Consider the following 16,835-nt stretch of genomic DNA (forward strand, 5'->3'; position numbering starts at 1 on the left):
TGAGGTCTCTGTGATAGTCCACGTGCCTTGGATGGATCTGCCCATGCAATGCCCCCCCCCCCCCCACCAAGAGGAGAGATGCGTCTATGGTCACTGTGACTTGGGGAGGGGGTATGACGAAAGGGGCAGCCTTCTCGCAGATCTCTGGAGCGGAGCCACCAAAGAAGCGACTCCCTGCAAATCCTGCTGAGGGGAATAGGTGTAGACAGGGGGTGAAGTAGAATGGACCACTGAACTTGCAGTGTCCATTGAAGGATTCTCATCTTCAGATGAGTGAAAGGTGACAGATTGATGGCCACTGCCATGGATCCCAGGGTCCTCAAGACTAGTTCCGCTGGGGGGCTGATGATTGTAAAAGATCTAGAATGTGAAGGCTTAGACTGCGAAGTCTGTCCGCTGTCAGAAAGACTCTGGATTGTGTAGTGTCTATCCTGGCCCCTATGAATTCCAAAATTTGAGTAGGTTGAAGGGAGGATTTCTTGTGGTTGATCGTCATCCCTAGATGGCGGGCCAGATGCAAGAAATAGTCCCTGCCTGAGCAGAGTTGATGCCTGGTGGGGGCGGTTAGGAGCCAGTCGTCCAGGTACAGAAAGACCTGTATTCCCTGTAGCCTCAGGTGGGCCCCTACAACTGCCATGACCTTGTTGAACACCCTGGGGGCTGTTGTCAGACCAAAGGGTAGGACCCTGAACTGATAATGGCTGGCTCCCAGCCAAAAGCGGAGGAACCTCCTGGATCGTCTGTCCATAAGAATGAGGTAGTATGCATCCTTGAGGTCTATCGAGCACATCTAGTCGTTCTCCTGCAAAAGTGAGAGAATGGATTGAATAGTGACCATCTGGAATTTTTCTTTGGCGACTGACAGGGTTCAGTGTGGACAGGTCAAGAATGGGTTGTAAGTCCCCAGTCTTTTTTGGCACCAAAAAGAACCTGGAGTAAAAGCCTGATCCAGATTGTTTGAGGGGGACGTGCTGGATGGCTCTTTTTCTTAGCAGCCCTCAAATTTCTGATGCTGCTGCCTCCCTCTGATCGGGTGGAACATTGGGGAGTCCTCTTGACCGGGGAGGATAAGTTAGGAAAGGGATTGAATAGTCTCTGGATATGATTTGGAGCACCCAGCGATCTGTCGTAATGGACTCCCAATTTGCTAGGTGTTCCGAGAAGCGGCCCCTGACTGCCTCCAGAGGGGAGCAGTCGGGCAACCCCTCAGGGCTGCTGCGCGGATCGATCTGAAAAAGGTTCTCTTGACCCAAAATTCTTCAGTCCCCCCCCCTCTACCTCTGGGCCGGCGTCCTCCCTGTCCTCCTCTGCCTCTGAAGGACGAGGGATCCAGAGCGAAACGGGATTGCTGAGCTTTCCGGAACCACATCTTCTTTTGTCCTCTTTGGTTCCTGGAGTAGGACCTCTGAGGAGCCGAGAAGTGTATCCCAACGGCAGACAACGTCTTCCCGTCTTTCTCGCTCTAGAGAAGTATATCGCGGATGGTTTTGCCGAAGAGCATAGAACCGTCAGAAGGGGCATTCGCGAAGGACGCCTTGAAGGGTTCCGCAAAAATCGCAGAGACGGAGCCAGGCCTGTCTACGTAAAACGACGCCAGTTCCGCTAGCTCTAGCCGCTCCCTCCGTAGCATGGGAGAGAAGCCGCATAGATGTGTTGGTAATTGATTTGAGAGCAGCCATTCAAGCCGAGAAGGTCCACTTGTCCGCGGCCGACATGGACTCTGGCAGTGACCCAGCGTACTCTTTAATCAGGTCCCGCTGGAGCCGGATCACATGTGCCATATAATTCAATGACCTTACAGAGAAGGTCGCTGAAGAGAACATCCGCTTTCCAAGGCGGTCCATCATCCGAGACTCCTTGTCTTGAGGATGCACCGAGGAAATCTCCTGTGCTAATTCCTTTTTAGTGGCAGCCGCCACCACCATGGCATCCACAGGGGCACACTTGCTCCAAACTGTCCTGTCCGTGGGAGGGCTGAGGATCCTGTCCAGTCTCTTGGGTATTGGCTCGACAGTGTCTGGCTCCTTCCATACCCTGGTAGTTATGAGGTCTACCAGGGGGTCGGCGGGAGGGGACACCCAAGCGGTAGATGGGCCTGTGTCAAACGCCTCCAGAAACACAGACTCATCCGAGGAAGCTTTTTGGGCAGACAACCCCCCTCTAATGCGTAACATTTCCATAATGTCTCCAAAGGAGACGTCTTCAGGGGGTGACCTTGGGGAACCTTCCCCTTCCTCTATGTCCGTGTCCTCCATGAGGGACTCAGGTGAGTCCAAGTGCCTTCTCTTGCACTTTCGTTTGTGAGGGACCTCCACGGGGGGGCTGTCCGAAGAGGCCTTGCCAACAATGTCCTGTTCCTCTACGGGAACAATCTGGGATGTAGGTGCAGGCTGTCCCTGGGGCCGGATGATGGAAGACAGGCCGTCTGAGTGGGAATGGCGGGTGGATCCGTAGCTAGAGCCTGCGTCCTCGATTCCCTCAAAAGGACCCACTCCACGACGTCGAATGCTGAGGGAGAACTGCTTTCCCTCGGATCCAAAAGTAGTTCCCTCGGATCAGATGTGCAGACCGGTGCCGAAGTTGACCCGATCGGATCCGAAAGGGTAGTGTGCCCCGACCTTAACAGAGCTGAAGGCCCGGTAACCCCTCCGGATCCGACGCTCAACTCACTGCCCCGAGAGCTCAGATCTGAAAGCAGATCCAACAGGCTCGAGGGTACAGTCGGCACCAAAGTAGGAAATGCTGTTGGCACCGACCCTACCCTAGCTCCAAAGCTAGTCGGATCCGACAGCTCCGATCCCCGATAGCGGGTCGGAAAATGAGCAATGGGGGTGAAAAAGAGTGTCGAGCTCCACAAGAGCACTCCCATTCTCCAGCTGGGCCTGGAGAAATCAACGCATCATCCGGTCCATGTCTGTGTCAGATAAACTTCTCGTAGATCTAGATGAGGCCGGCAAGGCCACCTAGATGACCTTGAAGGTGACTGGGTCTCTTCCTCCAGCTCCGGGGAGAAATGTGGAGAATGGAGCCGGAGACCTTAAGGGGAGAGGCAAGCTGTTTGGACGGCGGTGCCGAAGGGGTCGACTCGGACCACCTCCTGTGGCTGTGCTGCCTTACTTTCTCTCTCTCCCTATCCTTTTTGTCCTTTTTGCCGTCCCTTTCCTCCTAGGCCAAAGAGGGAGGTTGAGTCCCGGCCAGGGGATCGCAAGCGGCAGGTGAGGCAGCCGCGGCTGGAGCCACAGAGGAAGAGGAGGAGGAGGACAAAGCAGAAACCGGGGGCAAAAGGGCCGCAAGAATAAGCTTCATCCTCCTATCCTTCAAAGCCCTGGGGTTGAAGGCTGCACAAATAGTGCAGCCCGAGGAGAGGTGATCAACCCCCAGGCAAAGGACGTACCGAGTGTGGCCATCCGCTGGGGACAGCTTATGGCCACACTTGGTACATTTATAGAAAATAGCTTTAGGGCCTTCAGCCATTATAGAAAGAAAACAGGCCCACACGCACACACCTTCACACACGCAGAGGGGCGAGGGGAATAAATTTAACTTAACCAAAAAAGTTTAAAACTACCCAGAAAGGTTAAGAAAGTTGAGGGAGTTCACACACACAAAGACAGAGAAAGTTTGACAGAAAGTTAAATTTTTTAGTGCTAAACTCACAGTACCACGCTTGGAGCTCGTTCTGCGAAGCTTACAGAAGCCGTGGCAAACAAGATCTGGGGGTTAGAAGGAGATGGCAGGGCATTATGGGTAGGGGGAGGAGCTTGGAGCTCAGACCTTTTAGCTAGGAAAGCTGCCGTCTCTCTCTCTCTCACATACATATATATATATATATATATATATATATATATATATATATATATATATATATATATAGCCACTTTTGTCTGAATAATGGCAAACTTCATCAGATAACGTTCTCTGTGAAAACTGTCCATTGATATTCCGGCAAAAGTTACCAACGCAGGAAGGGATATCATAACTTACCAAACTTTAAAGTTACCTTACCATCTAGTTGACATGATATTTTACCATAAAAACATCCTGTGCTATAAATTTGTCAAAACATACTAATAAAACTATAATAAATGAACACATTATATATGTGTGTGTATGTATATATATATATATATATATATATATATATATATATATATATATATACACACACATACATACACATATATAAATATATGAAAAAATGTAAATATAATTATAAACACCTACAACACAGCTGAGTTGATGGCTGTTTTGGCAATTTTTGCATTTGCTTAATAAAACTGATGACGATTTCTATTTCCTTACCAAAGCTCTTTTTTCGGTTATCCCACAACAAAAGGGGATAGAGGATATTAGCGAATATCTAATCACAAAAGGTGTTGCCCAAACAAATATCAACTTGTATGTTGAGCTTTTGGAAATTGTGTTATTTAATAATTACATATTTTTTGATGGTAATTACAACCTACATAGGAGTAGCGATGGGATCACCTTGTGGCATGGTATTCACAAATTTAGCTATGGTGGTTTTGGAAAAGAAATATGAACTTAACAATGAAAAATTTAGTACGCTTATCATGTATATATCCGCTATTTGGATGATATTTTTGTGTTACGGACAGGCACTTTGGATATGTTGAAGCAATTTGCTGAATTTCATAATACTATTACTTATTATCTTAAATTTACTTGTGAGGTGAATACCAACACTATAAGTAACTTGGATGTTTGTTTGCAAAAAGATACAACTAACAGAAGGTTAATCTCCAAGACATATAGAAAGACCACTTATTCTAATTCATTTTTACATTACCAAAGTGCCCACCAAGCCCATCAGAAAAAGTCAGAGGTGAAAGGTCAGTTGGTTCGGGCAGCCTGCACGGTTACTCTGGACTTGGGTTTTGAAAATGAGTGTAATAAGCTCATCGATATGTTTTCTGCCGGAAATACCCGTTGGCTTTGCTTACTGAATTGTTTATGGAGGTCACTCAGAAAAGGCAAAATGGGTACTTTTATCCAATTTTAAGCAACAAAAATTCTAAGTTTTCTTTAGAATTTAGACTGAATAAAGGCATGTATAATTTTACAACTGGCTTTGTAACAACCTTTACTGTGGATTATGAATATATACACGCAATTTTATTGAAAGACTGTCTTTTATTGATGAGGATGGGCAATTGAGGTTTAAAATTAAGGAAAAAACAAGAATGGTAGCGAAAAGAGGTGTTAACCGTAAAACTATGCTGTAATTCAGTAAATGCAATAATTCCAAAAAGTCTCAGGAATGAAAATGTGTGGAATGTGCAATTAATGTAACTTAGTTTCTGAAAGTGAACAGTTTGAGATCAGAAATATAAGATACAGAACCAAACGCTTGTTTAACTATGCCACAAAGAGTGTTGTCCATCTGGCATTTTGTAAAAAAAAAAAAAATGCCCTTCCTACTATACTGGCAAGACAGAAATAAACTTGAAAGATAGAATTCATGAACATCAGTAAGCTATTAGGAAGGGGCAAACATACTAATAAATTGGCCAAGCATATTTCTAGTAATCAGGACCATTATTTAGTAATACAATAGGTGGTACATAACCCAAGTGGTGGTCCCTGGTCTTTACAACTTGAAAAAAAAGAGAACTAATATGGCAAATTATTTTAAATGCTTAGTCAGGCATTAATAAATATAGCTCCATCAATAGTATTTTAAAACTCAGACCACTTTGTAGACAAGATATTTCATTTATGTATTTTGAGCTTTCATTACCATATGAATTTTAATGGTTACAAATTTTTTTCAGCAACTAATACATGTGGGCTTGTAAGGTGTTAACGATCCTATCAATTCATTCATTCACCATATTTTGATTTTATATTTTTATAATTGTTTATAAAACAATTAAGGTCAAGTATAATTAATAAAAGGAAGTTTTTGACAGTTATGAATAATATCAGAGCCATCAACTTGTCTGTGCTATAGGTGTTTATAATTATATTTTTCATATACTGTTATATATTTTTTATATAGATATATTTTATATGTATTAATGTATTATAGATTTATTAGTATGTTGTTTAAGTCTAGATTTGTAACACAGGATGTTTTTATGGCCCATGACAAGTAGGTACAACTCTCCAAAAATCCGTTTGCTGATTAACATAAAATTTACATGCATAATTATATAACCCCCACCTACTCCAATGGAATTGGGGGATACCAGCATTCAAACACAAATTAAAGAACAGACAAAATATTAAACACAAAATATAACCAGAGCAATAGTGTTTATTTATATTAACATTTGAACGTTTATCAAACTTTGAACTTGTGTAAAACTAAAATACAATTGTTTTTATACTGCTTCTACACCAATATTAAATAACAGCATTTCACTTCTCAGACCTTCAGTTAAAGGAAGCAGCATTTGTACATTGTACCTTCAGAAAATCGGTTATATTCTGGCAACTTTTTAGGTTTATAAGAACAAAGTTTGAAAATGAAATATAGGTCATATTGCCATTATTTAGTGACTTAAATCCCCAGTGATTTAATAAGAACACCAGAAATTTTAAGAACAGATCAAAATATGAGGCAAAAAGATAGACATTCTGTGAAATTCTGAACAGTTGAGAGGTATGCAAGCAATAACTGTTAATGAGGTGTTTGTAACACACCACTGTCGACAATATGCATTTCAGTTTCTGCCATTGTTGTATATAAGAAACCAATCCCTGCAAGATAAAGTGTTCTTTTACATTTGTGACTTTGTGTAGTGAAAAATTAAAACATCCACCTATCAGTTAACATATTAAACATGGATATGTTAAAGACGAGGCACTAGCAGCAATAATACTTTCCTTGGCCAGGTATCCATACCTGGCACATGCCTTTTACTGACTCTGAGAAGTGGACACTCCAGAGGACATTAAAACCCACATTAATAACACTGTGATTAACAATACTCCAGGAATCTGTCCACTCCATTTGTTGCAGACATAACTAACACATCAATGTGGAAAATACTCCATTCAATATATATATATACATATACACACACACACACATCAGGAAAAATACAAACTCATTCCAACCAGTATTTTATACAATAAAATACATTCAATTAACTACAATTAATCAATTAACATTAATAAACCTAATTAAAACCATAAATCTCATTACATTCTACAACAAACTGTGCTCTATACTTAATTTTGTTAAAGGTTCAGTCTTTTATGCTTTAAAAAACAGCTGATGTTAACATTTTCATTTAAACCTGGACTCGTATAAGAGTGTAGTTTCATTTGCCATCTGGCTTCTACTGTCTCTAACTTAGCTTTGTAATTTCCACCCCTTGGATCCTGTGGAACACTTTCATTAACTGAAAACAAAATGAAAACAAAAACTTTTTAAAGTTAGAACACATAGTTGTATAAAACATTCCTGTTATCTTTAACTTTTATACTACACATATGCTTTTTTATATGCTTTTCTAATCTTTGAGTAGTCATACCTATATAAAAACTTGTACAAACTGAACATAAGAGCAACATAAATTAAATCTTGCGTCTTACAAGTGTATCTACCTTGTAAATATATAATAAAATTTGTCCCTTCAACAGTAACATATTTAGTAACATAAATAAATTTGCAAATATTGCATGAACCACATTTATACATTCCTATTCTATCAGAGATTAATTCCAGACCATTAATCATGTAAGACTTTTCCAACATTCTTTTGAAACTTTTTGTTTTATAACTGACAAAATGTGATTCACTACTAAGCTGTTCCATAAATCTTGATTCCCATGTAATATCTTCCAGTTGTTTCTAATATTTCTTAGAACCTCTGAATCCACTGACATATCATCTAACTTAAAGCATTTATATCACGCTATCGAAAGATGAAAATAGCGAATATTATTTCATCGAACCTAAAATATCTAAACCACATAATATCGAACATTCAGAACAGCGAATTTTTTCCTCGCTATTCCGAAACACATACACACAATAGAAGCACACCTAAAAAACATCAATACACACACACACACTTATAATCCTACAACTAACCCTACACTAAACTATACATACACTACTATCTATCCACTTACCTTAACCCAAACCCTAAGGTCCATCATTATCGCGCACTCACCTAACCCGCCCCTAACCCTAATTCACCTAACCCGTGCCCTAACCCTAACTCACCTAACTCGCGCCCTAACCCTAACTCACCTAACCCGCTCCATAACCCACACCCTAACCCTAATTCACCTAACCCGCGCCCTAACCCTAACAACCACACAATTGCACACTTACCTGAACCCGCAACGTACATTTCCACCACAGCGCTGAAAATAGCCAAGCCACAGAACCAGCCAACCAACCAAATTCAGTGTTCTGCAGCTTTGCTATTTTTAGTGTTCGCTCAAAACCGGTCGATATTAGAACATTCAAAGTTTTAAAACTTCGATATTCTGATATAGACCCAACTTAAAAATTGGTCCCTTATGTTATTCGCCTTAACTGGGGTGTAGCCTCCTTTTAATATTGGTTTACAATCTGTATATCTTTTATTATATACCTCCAAAGCACTTTTATATAACTACTCTTCCTCATAACCTTTACCTTTGAACATAACTATAGAGCTCATATGACTGATCTGGGTCATGTGACATTACCTTGTGGTAGTTGCAATTTTTGCAGCTACCCTGATAGCAATCGATTTTTTGAGCACCCAGATCCTGGACGTAGATTTTACTTCAAGACAGGTGCTACATGCAACACCAGTTCACAACATGAGTTTCGTTTTTTAGTTATAGATAGGACACCCATCAGTATTCGGGGGGGGGGGGTGATACAAGGAACCTTACTGAGACCAGGGAAGTTAGATGGATGAATAGGTTGAGAACAGACCAGGGGAGTGGGCTTAATGAGAAGGTTCCCCTGAAACCCCTTTTGAAAGGAAGTGGTCTTAGGAGATAATTAGTTTTTGGCTACATAAAGTATAGTATATATATTTTTTATACATGTACGTTTTTATATGTTTATATATATATATATATATATATATACACACACACATATATACACACACACACACACACACACACACACACACACACACACACACACACTGCGGTGGTGGTGCTGCGGTAGCATTGTCGCCTCACAGTAAAGACGCTGTCCGGTTCAATTCTCAGCTAGAGCGTCTTCTGCGTGGAGACATGCGTGAATGGGCGTACCTTCGTTGAAGGTTGTGCGTCAGAGCTGGCAACACGGCATGTAAAAGTCTACTACCAATCATTAGCAGACTGGATTTCTGCTGTGGCAACCCCTAACCAGGAAAAGCCAAAAGACACAACAACAACACACACATATTTTATTTATATATATAACACACACATATTTTATTTATATATATATATATATATATATTTTCCCTTCACTTTTAGTGTGTATGATATATCGTGTTGTGCTTTGTTCACTTTAATGTTGAAGAGGTATTTAATTGGTTGATTGTTGATTATATATATATATATATATATATATATATATATATATATATATATATATATATATATATATATATGCCTTGATTAATCTGATTTGTTGCATGGTCTGATGAAGCAGTTGCGAAAGCCCTTACTATTCATTAAAATACATTTTATGAGCTCCTTGACAGTGTGTTACTCCATTGGTTTGTTTGTTCTATTTTGTATTCACTCAACCAATTCATCTCAGCTATGGTATTTTCCTTATTTGTTTTACTTTGTTGGTTACATGAGCTGAGAGCATGGCTGAGGGGTTCACAGGAGCCTTGGAAATGAATTATAATACCCAGGGGTTCTGTGCACGACTCCGGTGATCGTTTGAACAGCCTAATGCATTGTTAGGTGAGAAACGAAAATCCACTACTGTTATTGGGTAAATGTTTCCAGTCAGTTGTTAATGACGGACCTCAGTATGACACTGAAGCATTTATGAAAGTGATGGACAAATGTTTCTAGTCAGTTGTTAATGACGGACCTCAGTACGACACTGAAGCATTTATGAAAGTGATGGACAAATGTTTCCAGTCAGTTGTTAATGACGGACCTCAGTATGACACTGAAGCATTTATGAAAGTGATGGACAACGTGGAATCCAAAATGTTGAAACTTAAACACCTTCAAGCTCAAAGGCAGCATTTGGAGGTTTGTCTGCGGAAGAAAATTATTCCAAGGGGTCTACAAATCTTTAAAATGCCTGCATATGGTGAGCAATACCTGGAATAGCTCGCACAATGGCAAAAGCTTAAATAATTGAAACTCACCTCCAAGTTAAGACTCGTAATTGACTTTTTTAAACCGGAGGAAGATGCTTTGGTGTTTACAATTAAAGAACAACAATTAGGGTTGTATGAACGGTTTCCGGCTAATTTGGTTGACTCGTTTGCTGATAAACTAGTAGATACCGCTTTGTTGTTTGAAAGGAAATTGCTACAACATAAATGTCTCAAAACTGAGAGAAACGTGAGTGATTTCAACAGGGCCATGTTTTCACATGGCCCAAGAAAAAGAATATTGCACCAAAAATTGAACAGACCGTTGAGAGTTGTAAAGGAGACTGGTTTGGTGTTTGGATTGACACAGTCTCTGAATGAATCAGTAATTGGGGGTGCACCCCTTCAGTCTGCCACTATGAACGTCCTGCCCAATGGTGACCCAAGAGCAGGGTCCAAGGATAGTGATGGCAACCTGATAAATAACTCAACTGGGTTGAGTGTAACTATGAATGCTAGGCATATGTAAACATTATCATTGGGAAATGATATTAGAAGGAAAATTCCCTCCAACTCAAATGGCAAGACTGATAAGAATGGTGGACCTAATGGTCAGATGTGCACCTTCTCTTTACCCATTGACTAAGACAAACATTCGAACAGGGGCCGCTCTCAGAGCAGGAGAAGGATCAAGAGGAAGTTACAGGCAGAACAGAGGACCAGCCAGTCTTTGAAGAAAATGTGGAAACAAGTAGAGACATAGTTTTTGGAATTTATCTAAGAGATTTTTAATGCCGGAAAAAAGAAGTGTTTTGGAGAAAGGTCTCTCATTCATTCCCATGCAACATGGGGATGTGAGCGATATGATTTTAGATGTCAAAATGTTTATTCGAAATGTTTCTTTGAAAATGCAATTTGGGGTTGATGTTAATAATGATAGTGCTCTTAGTTTCAGGAAACCTAGGGAATATATGCAGACTACTCACCCACTATTAGAAGCATTTGGTAAATTGGTTGGACAGAATATACATCAGATATTCAATGATAAGAAAAGTAAATATTTTGATAAGCTTACACCAAATGAGAGGTTAGCATTAGCCAGATTACAAAATGATACCACCACAGCTATTTGGCCAGCCGATAAGGGTTGTTCCATAGTTATTATGGATCAATCTTATTATTTTGATACTAAGAGAAAAATGCTGAATGACCCAGAACACTATACTGTAATTAATAAGGGTGACATCAACATGATAGGGATTAGAATGCGTGATGCCTTGAACAACTGTCTGTTCAGCAAGATGACTAATTTTGACTTATACAAGTATTTTTTGGTGGATGAACCCTTAATTCCGGTCATTCAAGCATCCCTAAGATTCATAAAAACAAACAGTCACAGACCGCCCCTACAACCCATTTTAGCCAGTAGAAATTGGAGCACTGAATGTTTTTCTATCTTTGTAGAAAAGCACCTGCATCTGATTTTAGATAAGAATGTGGTAGTATTAAAAGATTCCAAGTATTTCTTAACTGATTTCTATGATTTTATTAAGGGACAATCTTCAGATTTTAAGTACTGTTTGGTAACAATGGATGTACAATCCTGGTTTACTATGATACCCAACAACATTGGCATTATTTATATTAAAAATTACCTGTCCAAGTATGGGACATAAGATCTTTCCCTCAATGAGCTTATCAGTTTTTGCATGGAAATTGTATTACAAAACATTTTTGTATTTGATGGTGTTTGTTACAGACAGAGGGATGGAGTAGCTATGGGCACATCCAGTGCCAATAGCTACGTCAACATGGTTATGGCTGCATGGGAGGAAGAATGCATGCAGTCTACCCAGTGGTTTCAACAGTATGCCCTATTTTATCATTTTGTAGACTGTTTTTCACTTGGACAGGAAATGCTGATGAATTGCTTAGCTTTCATGAGAGTCGTAATCTGTCGACATCATTTCTCAAGTTTTTTCTAGTCTTCTCTGAAACATTATTGAATTTATGGATGTGTTGTTAAATCAAGGAGCTGATGGTATATTAAATACTGGGATTTTTAGAAAACCATGCTATAAGAACACTATACTGCATAAGCGCAGCATGCACCCTCCTTGTGTATTTAAGAATACTGTTAAAAGACAGGGTATGAGAATGTCTAGGCTGAATGCATCTGATGCAGGTTTAATTCTGAATTATCTGATCTTAAAATTAGGTTACTTGTTAGGGGGTATAAAGAGACAGAAGTGGATAATACATTGCATAATATTCCACACTTGAGGAATGAATTAGCTAGACCCTATTACTCAGAACACGTACCTCAATTAAGTGTAGTATTTCGATTAGGTACCCATAATAGGATGTCCCTACCATTATTTTATACCGCAGATACCAGGAAAGTAACAGAGATTATTAATAAACATTGGGGTATTCTAACTACTGACCCAGATATTAAGAAGATCATTGGTGACAAACCTCATTTTACATATAAAAACAAGGAAAACCTGCATAGGCTTCTTTGTTATCCAGATAATTATAGAGTTCCTATGACCGATCTGGGCAGTTACAACTATTGCAGCTACCTTAACAGCAATGGATTTTTTTTGAGCACCCAGACCTTGGACGTAGATTTTACTTCAAGACAGGGGCTACATGCTCAACAACTCAGTGTATTTTGCCAAGTGACTAGTTTGCCATGTGTTTTACGTAGGCAAAATGGGCAGGGCGTTGAAGGACAGGGTCAAGGAGTAGCTTTACAATATACGAAGAGCATCTTTAAATAACGTACTCTCAAAACATGTTCTAAACACCAGTTCACAACATGTGTTTTGTTTTTTAGTTATAGATAGGACACCCATCAGTATTCGGGGGGCGATGTAAGGAACCTTACTGAGACTAGGGAGATTAGGTTGAATGCAGACCAAGGGAGTGGGCTTAATGAGAAGGTTCCCCTGAAACCCCTTTTGAAAGGACATGGCCTTAGGAGATAATTAGTTTTGACTATATAAAGTGCAGTATACATATTTTATACATGTATGTTTTTATATGTTTGTTTATTTTATGTATAGCTTTCTTATATTTTTTTTACACTTTTAATGTGTATGATATATTTTATATATATATATATATATATATATATATATATTTTTTTTTTTTTTTGTGCTTTAACTTTAATGTTGAAGAAGTATTTGATTGGTTGACTGTTAATTGATTTATTTATTATTTATATATATATATATATATATATATATATATATATATATATATATATATATATAAACCTTGATTAATCCGATTTGCTGCACGGTCTGATGAAGCGATTGTGAAAGCGCTTACCATTCATTATTTTATGAGTTCCTTGACAATGTGTTACTCCGCTGGTTTGTTCTATTTATTTATATATTTATATATATATATATATATATATATATATATATATATATATATATATATATATATATCCATTCACATACATACATATATACACACACACACACTACATATAAAAAAAACACAAGGAGGATGCCATAATGTAAGTTACAGTAAGGTGATGAGTTTACCTTAACCCCAACAACATCAGCAAACAAAGTAAATTCTGCTGAATACAGTACGCAAAGAGTTAGTTCCCTCCCCCACACGGGGGGGGGGGTGATGGCATAACTTTGTGCTCACTTTCCTTTCATGAAACACCGAAGATTCTTTTACTTTTCAGGTCTGTCTTTTGCTGTCGAGTAACACCAAAAAGCTACTAGAGTATCTATTTCTGTTTTACACAATGTCACAAAGACTTGTGCTTGCCCTTCTAGATGTGTTCCTTCTTACCATTCAGGTATTTCACCTATTGTCTGAGTCTGACTTTTCAAATAGCCCCCCCCCACACACACACACACACACACTTCCAAGACAGCAGTACCAATCTCTTGCCCTTTCCTACCTAAGGAGTTGCCCTTATCCTTAAAAATCTTTACCCATACCAATTCTGCTTTCCAATTCCTACATAAAGCACTCACTACACTACAGGCGCATAATGTGACCAAACTGAATGACCTTCCAGTATGACTAAAAAAACTGCAGATACCAAAACGCCTGTTAAGGAAGTTCAGTCTGCACCAAAATTTAAATATATGCACTATATATCCCAGAAATGTCACTTAAAGAAAATAATATAGAAACACGAAGTTTAAACGCCTTTAAGTACAGCTCTGCATGTTTTATGACTGATTAGTATTAGCATGTAGAAAATCTCTGGAGTAAGATTGAACAATCATATCAAAATGTTTTTATATAATCATGGCACAATTAAAAAAATAAAAATCTCAGGTTTCTTTTACAAATAGATTTGCCTTTCAATAAAATAATGGAGTAAGGGAACACAAACTATAAATGTGAAAACACCAAATAAATCACTATTAAATAGATCGACTGTCTGACCATTAAACAAACCATTTAGTTTTAGATCATATGGCACCTGGATCACAAAGCACGGGTACTACAAATTAAGAGCACCATAACAAACCCTTTATCCATAGCAATGCGTGTGTGTTTTGCATTTTTTATGTTGCTACATAGCTGAAAGCTACAACATCTGCAAGTTAAATTGCCAACAGGTAAGCTCGCTGTCACTTTCAACACATATACAGTAGTCCGTAAGAAGCTTAAGCAAGTACTTAAACTGGAATAGTGACAGACTGGGAGACATGATAAAAGCAATGAAACAAAGGTTCCCAGTTCCCAAAAACCAGGTAAGAATGTTGGCCGAGGTCTTAGTGTGGGAAGGGGAACCCATCGGCTCAGAGGAGATGTTAACGCACTGAAAAGAAGAAAGAGAGAGAGAGGTGTGAAATTACACATGCAGCGAGCTAACAGCATAACCAACAGTGCAAACTCAAAAAGCAGCTTTCAGTTCAGTATAGCATGTAGTGGGCTAACAAGTAAACAATGAAATACAAAATAGTAGCTTTCTATTGGGTAAAACAATACTGAGTAAAATTAAATTATGTTTAGTAGTGATGCATGTAATGGCGTGGGTTTCCTCCAGGTGCTCCAGTTTCCTCCCACATCCCAAAGACATGCAGTAGGTGGATTGGACACTCTAAATTGGCCCTAGGTGTGTGTGTGCATGTGTGCCTTCTGTGGAAGGTCGGGCGCCGGGCTGGCAACTCGACACCGTAAAACTCCTCTGCCAATCATGAGCGGACAGATGATCCGCTGTGGTGACCCCTAACTGGGAAAAGCCGAAAGAAGAAGTGATGCATGTAATGGCAAACTCCTAAAGGGCCCCAAATAAATGCAGGACTTCAGTAATAACACTTTAAACTACTGAATGTAATTTGCATGCTGATTATTTTTAACAATTGCTCATTGAATCACTAAAAATTTGGGACTACCACTCTAGTTCTCTCTCCAACAATGGATCTTAAAATACAGACATACTATTGTACAATACAGTGTAAACAATTCCTACCATTCTCTGCAACCAGAGTGCTTTCATTGTCATTTGAAGATTAAAGCTTAAATATTATAGTCTACATAACTGCAATCATACAGGTAGATATTATGCTTGAACAAGAGAGTACATGGAAGACTGCAGAGCTTAAAACAATATCTATGCGTGGTCTGATGCTCCAATTACTTGTACAAGTGTTAACTGTAACTGTGTATATAAAGGAGAAAGAAAGAAAAAAAATGTAGGTACTCTGAGCAAGTAATGTCATCACTAGTCAGATTGCTTATATGTACTAGAGTCTCAATGCTGGTAACACATAGGAGTTAATTACGCTGGTAGACACATTTCAGTTAACAGAGAAGAGTTAAGTGCGCTGGTAACACATTTCAGTTAAGTACTGTCCGGTAACAGCAGTTTAGAATATAAACACAAAATCTAACTAACCGAGTTTACAAATAAAGAGAATAACATCCTAGCAGCAGCACATAGATGTTACAAACAAAAACTGTTTAGTTGAATTGTGCTTACTTTGGTGTATGCCCCACCGAGGGAATCAAACAGCTGCACGAGTTTTCAAATATGGCACCCCCGGTTTATAAAAGATCTGCTACGCCTATACAAATTGTGGGCTGGTAAGTGAGGTGCTATTCAACTGGAAGATACAGGAGATGGGAATGTCATAGAGAAAAAGAAAAAAAATAATAGACTCGCAGAAGCAGAACTAAGTTAAATTTTAAACGGCTCTGTAGCGTGCCTCCATTCCCTCCTGTGCCAAATAGGCATGGTAAAGACAGACAGTCCGCGTCTTGGATTGGCTGGCAGAATAGACTCACAGAAGCAGAACTAAGTTACATTTTAAACGGCTCTGAGGCGTGCCTCCAGTCCCTCCTGTGCCAAATAGGCGTGGTAAAGACAGACAGTCCGAGTCTTGGATTGGCTGGCAGTCCACAGGTCTGCCTCAACTTTGACTTCTAAAAAAGGGAAGTAAAAGGGCCACTCGGGAGTTTGTGGCACCCCATTATTTTACCCTCAAAACCAGCAAATAACTAAGAATTTGGTACAGTTGAGAGGTGTGCTACTAGATGGTATGGTAAATTTAAAATTTGATAAGTTATAGTATCACCTCC

The 16,835-nt window shown here is 39.5% G+C and overlaps 1 protein-coding gene across 2 annotated transcripts in view; it reads right to left on the reverse strand.

Moving 5' to 3' along the window:
• MOSPD1 (motile sperm domain containing 1) overlaps positions 1-16,835 on the reverse strand; it is a 765,007-nt gene that overhangs the window by 705,854 nt on the left and 42,318 nt on the right. The window contains exon 1 of one of the 2 annotated variants that reach the window (XM_044057572.1): positions 7,269-7,367. The exons of the other annotated variant lie outside the window; for it this stretch is intronic. The gene's annotated coding sequence lies outside the window, so the exon portion shown is untranslated. Of the gene's footprint in view, positions 1-7,268; positions 7,368-16,835 lie in introns of those variants that run through there. 2 annotated transcript variants of the gene reach the window in all.

The sequence above is a fragment of the Protopterus annectens genome, chromosome 15.part0 (assembly GCF_019279795.1).
Source record: "Protopterus annectens isolate FY-2018-M chromosome 15.part0, PAN1.0, whole genome shotgun sequence".
In the NCBI taxonomy this organism is placed as follows: domain Eukaryota; kingdom Metazoa; phylum Chordata; order Ceratodontiformes; family Protopteridae; genus Protopterus; species Protopterus annectens.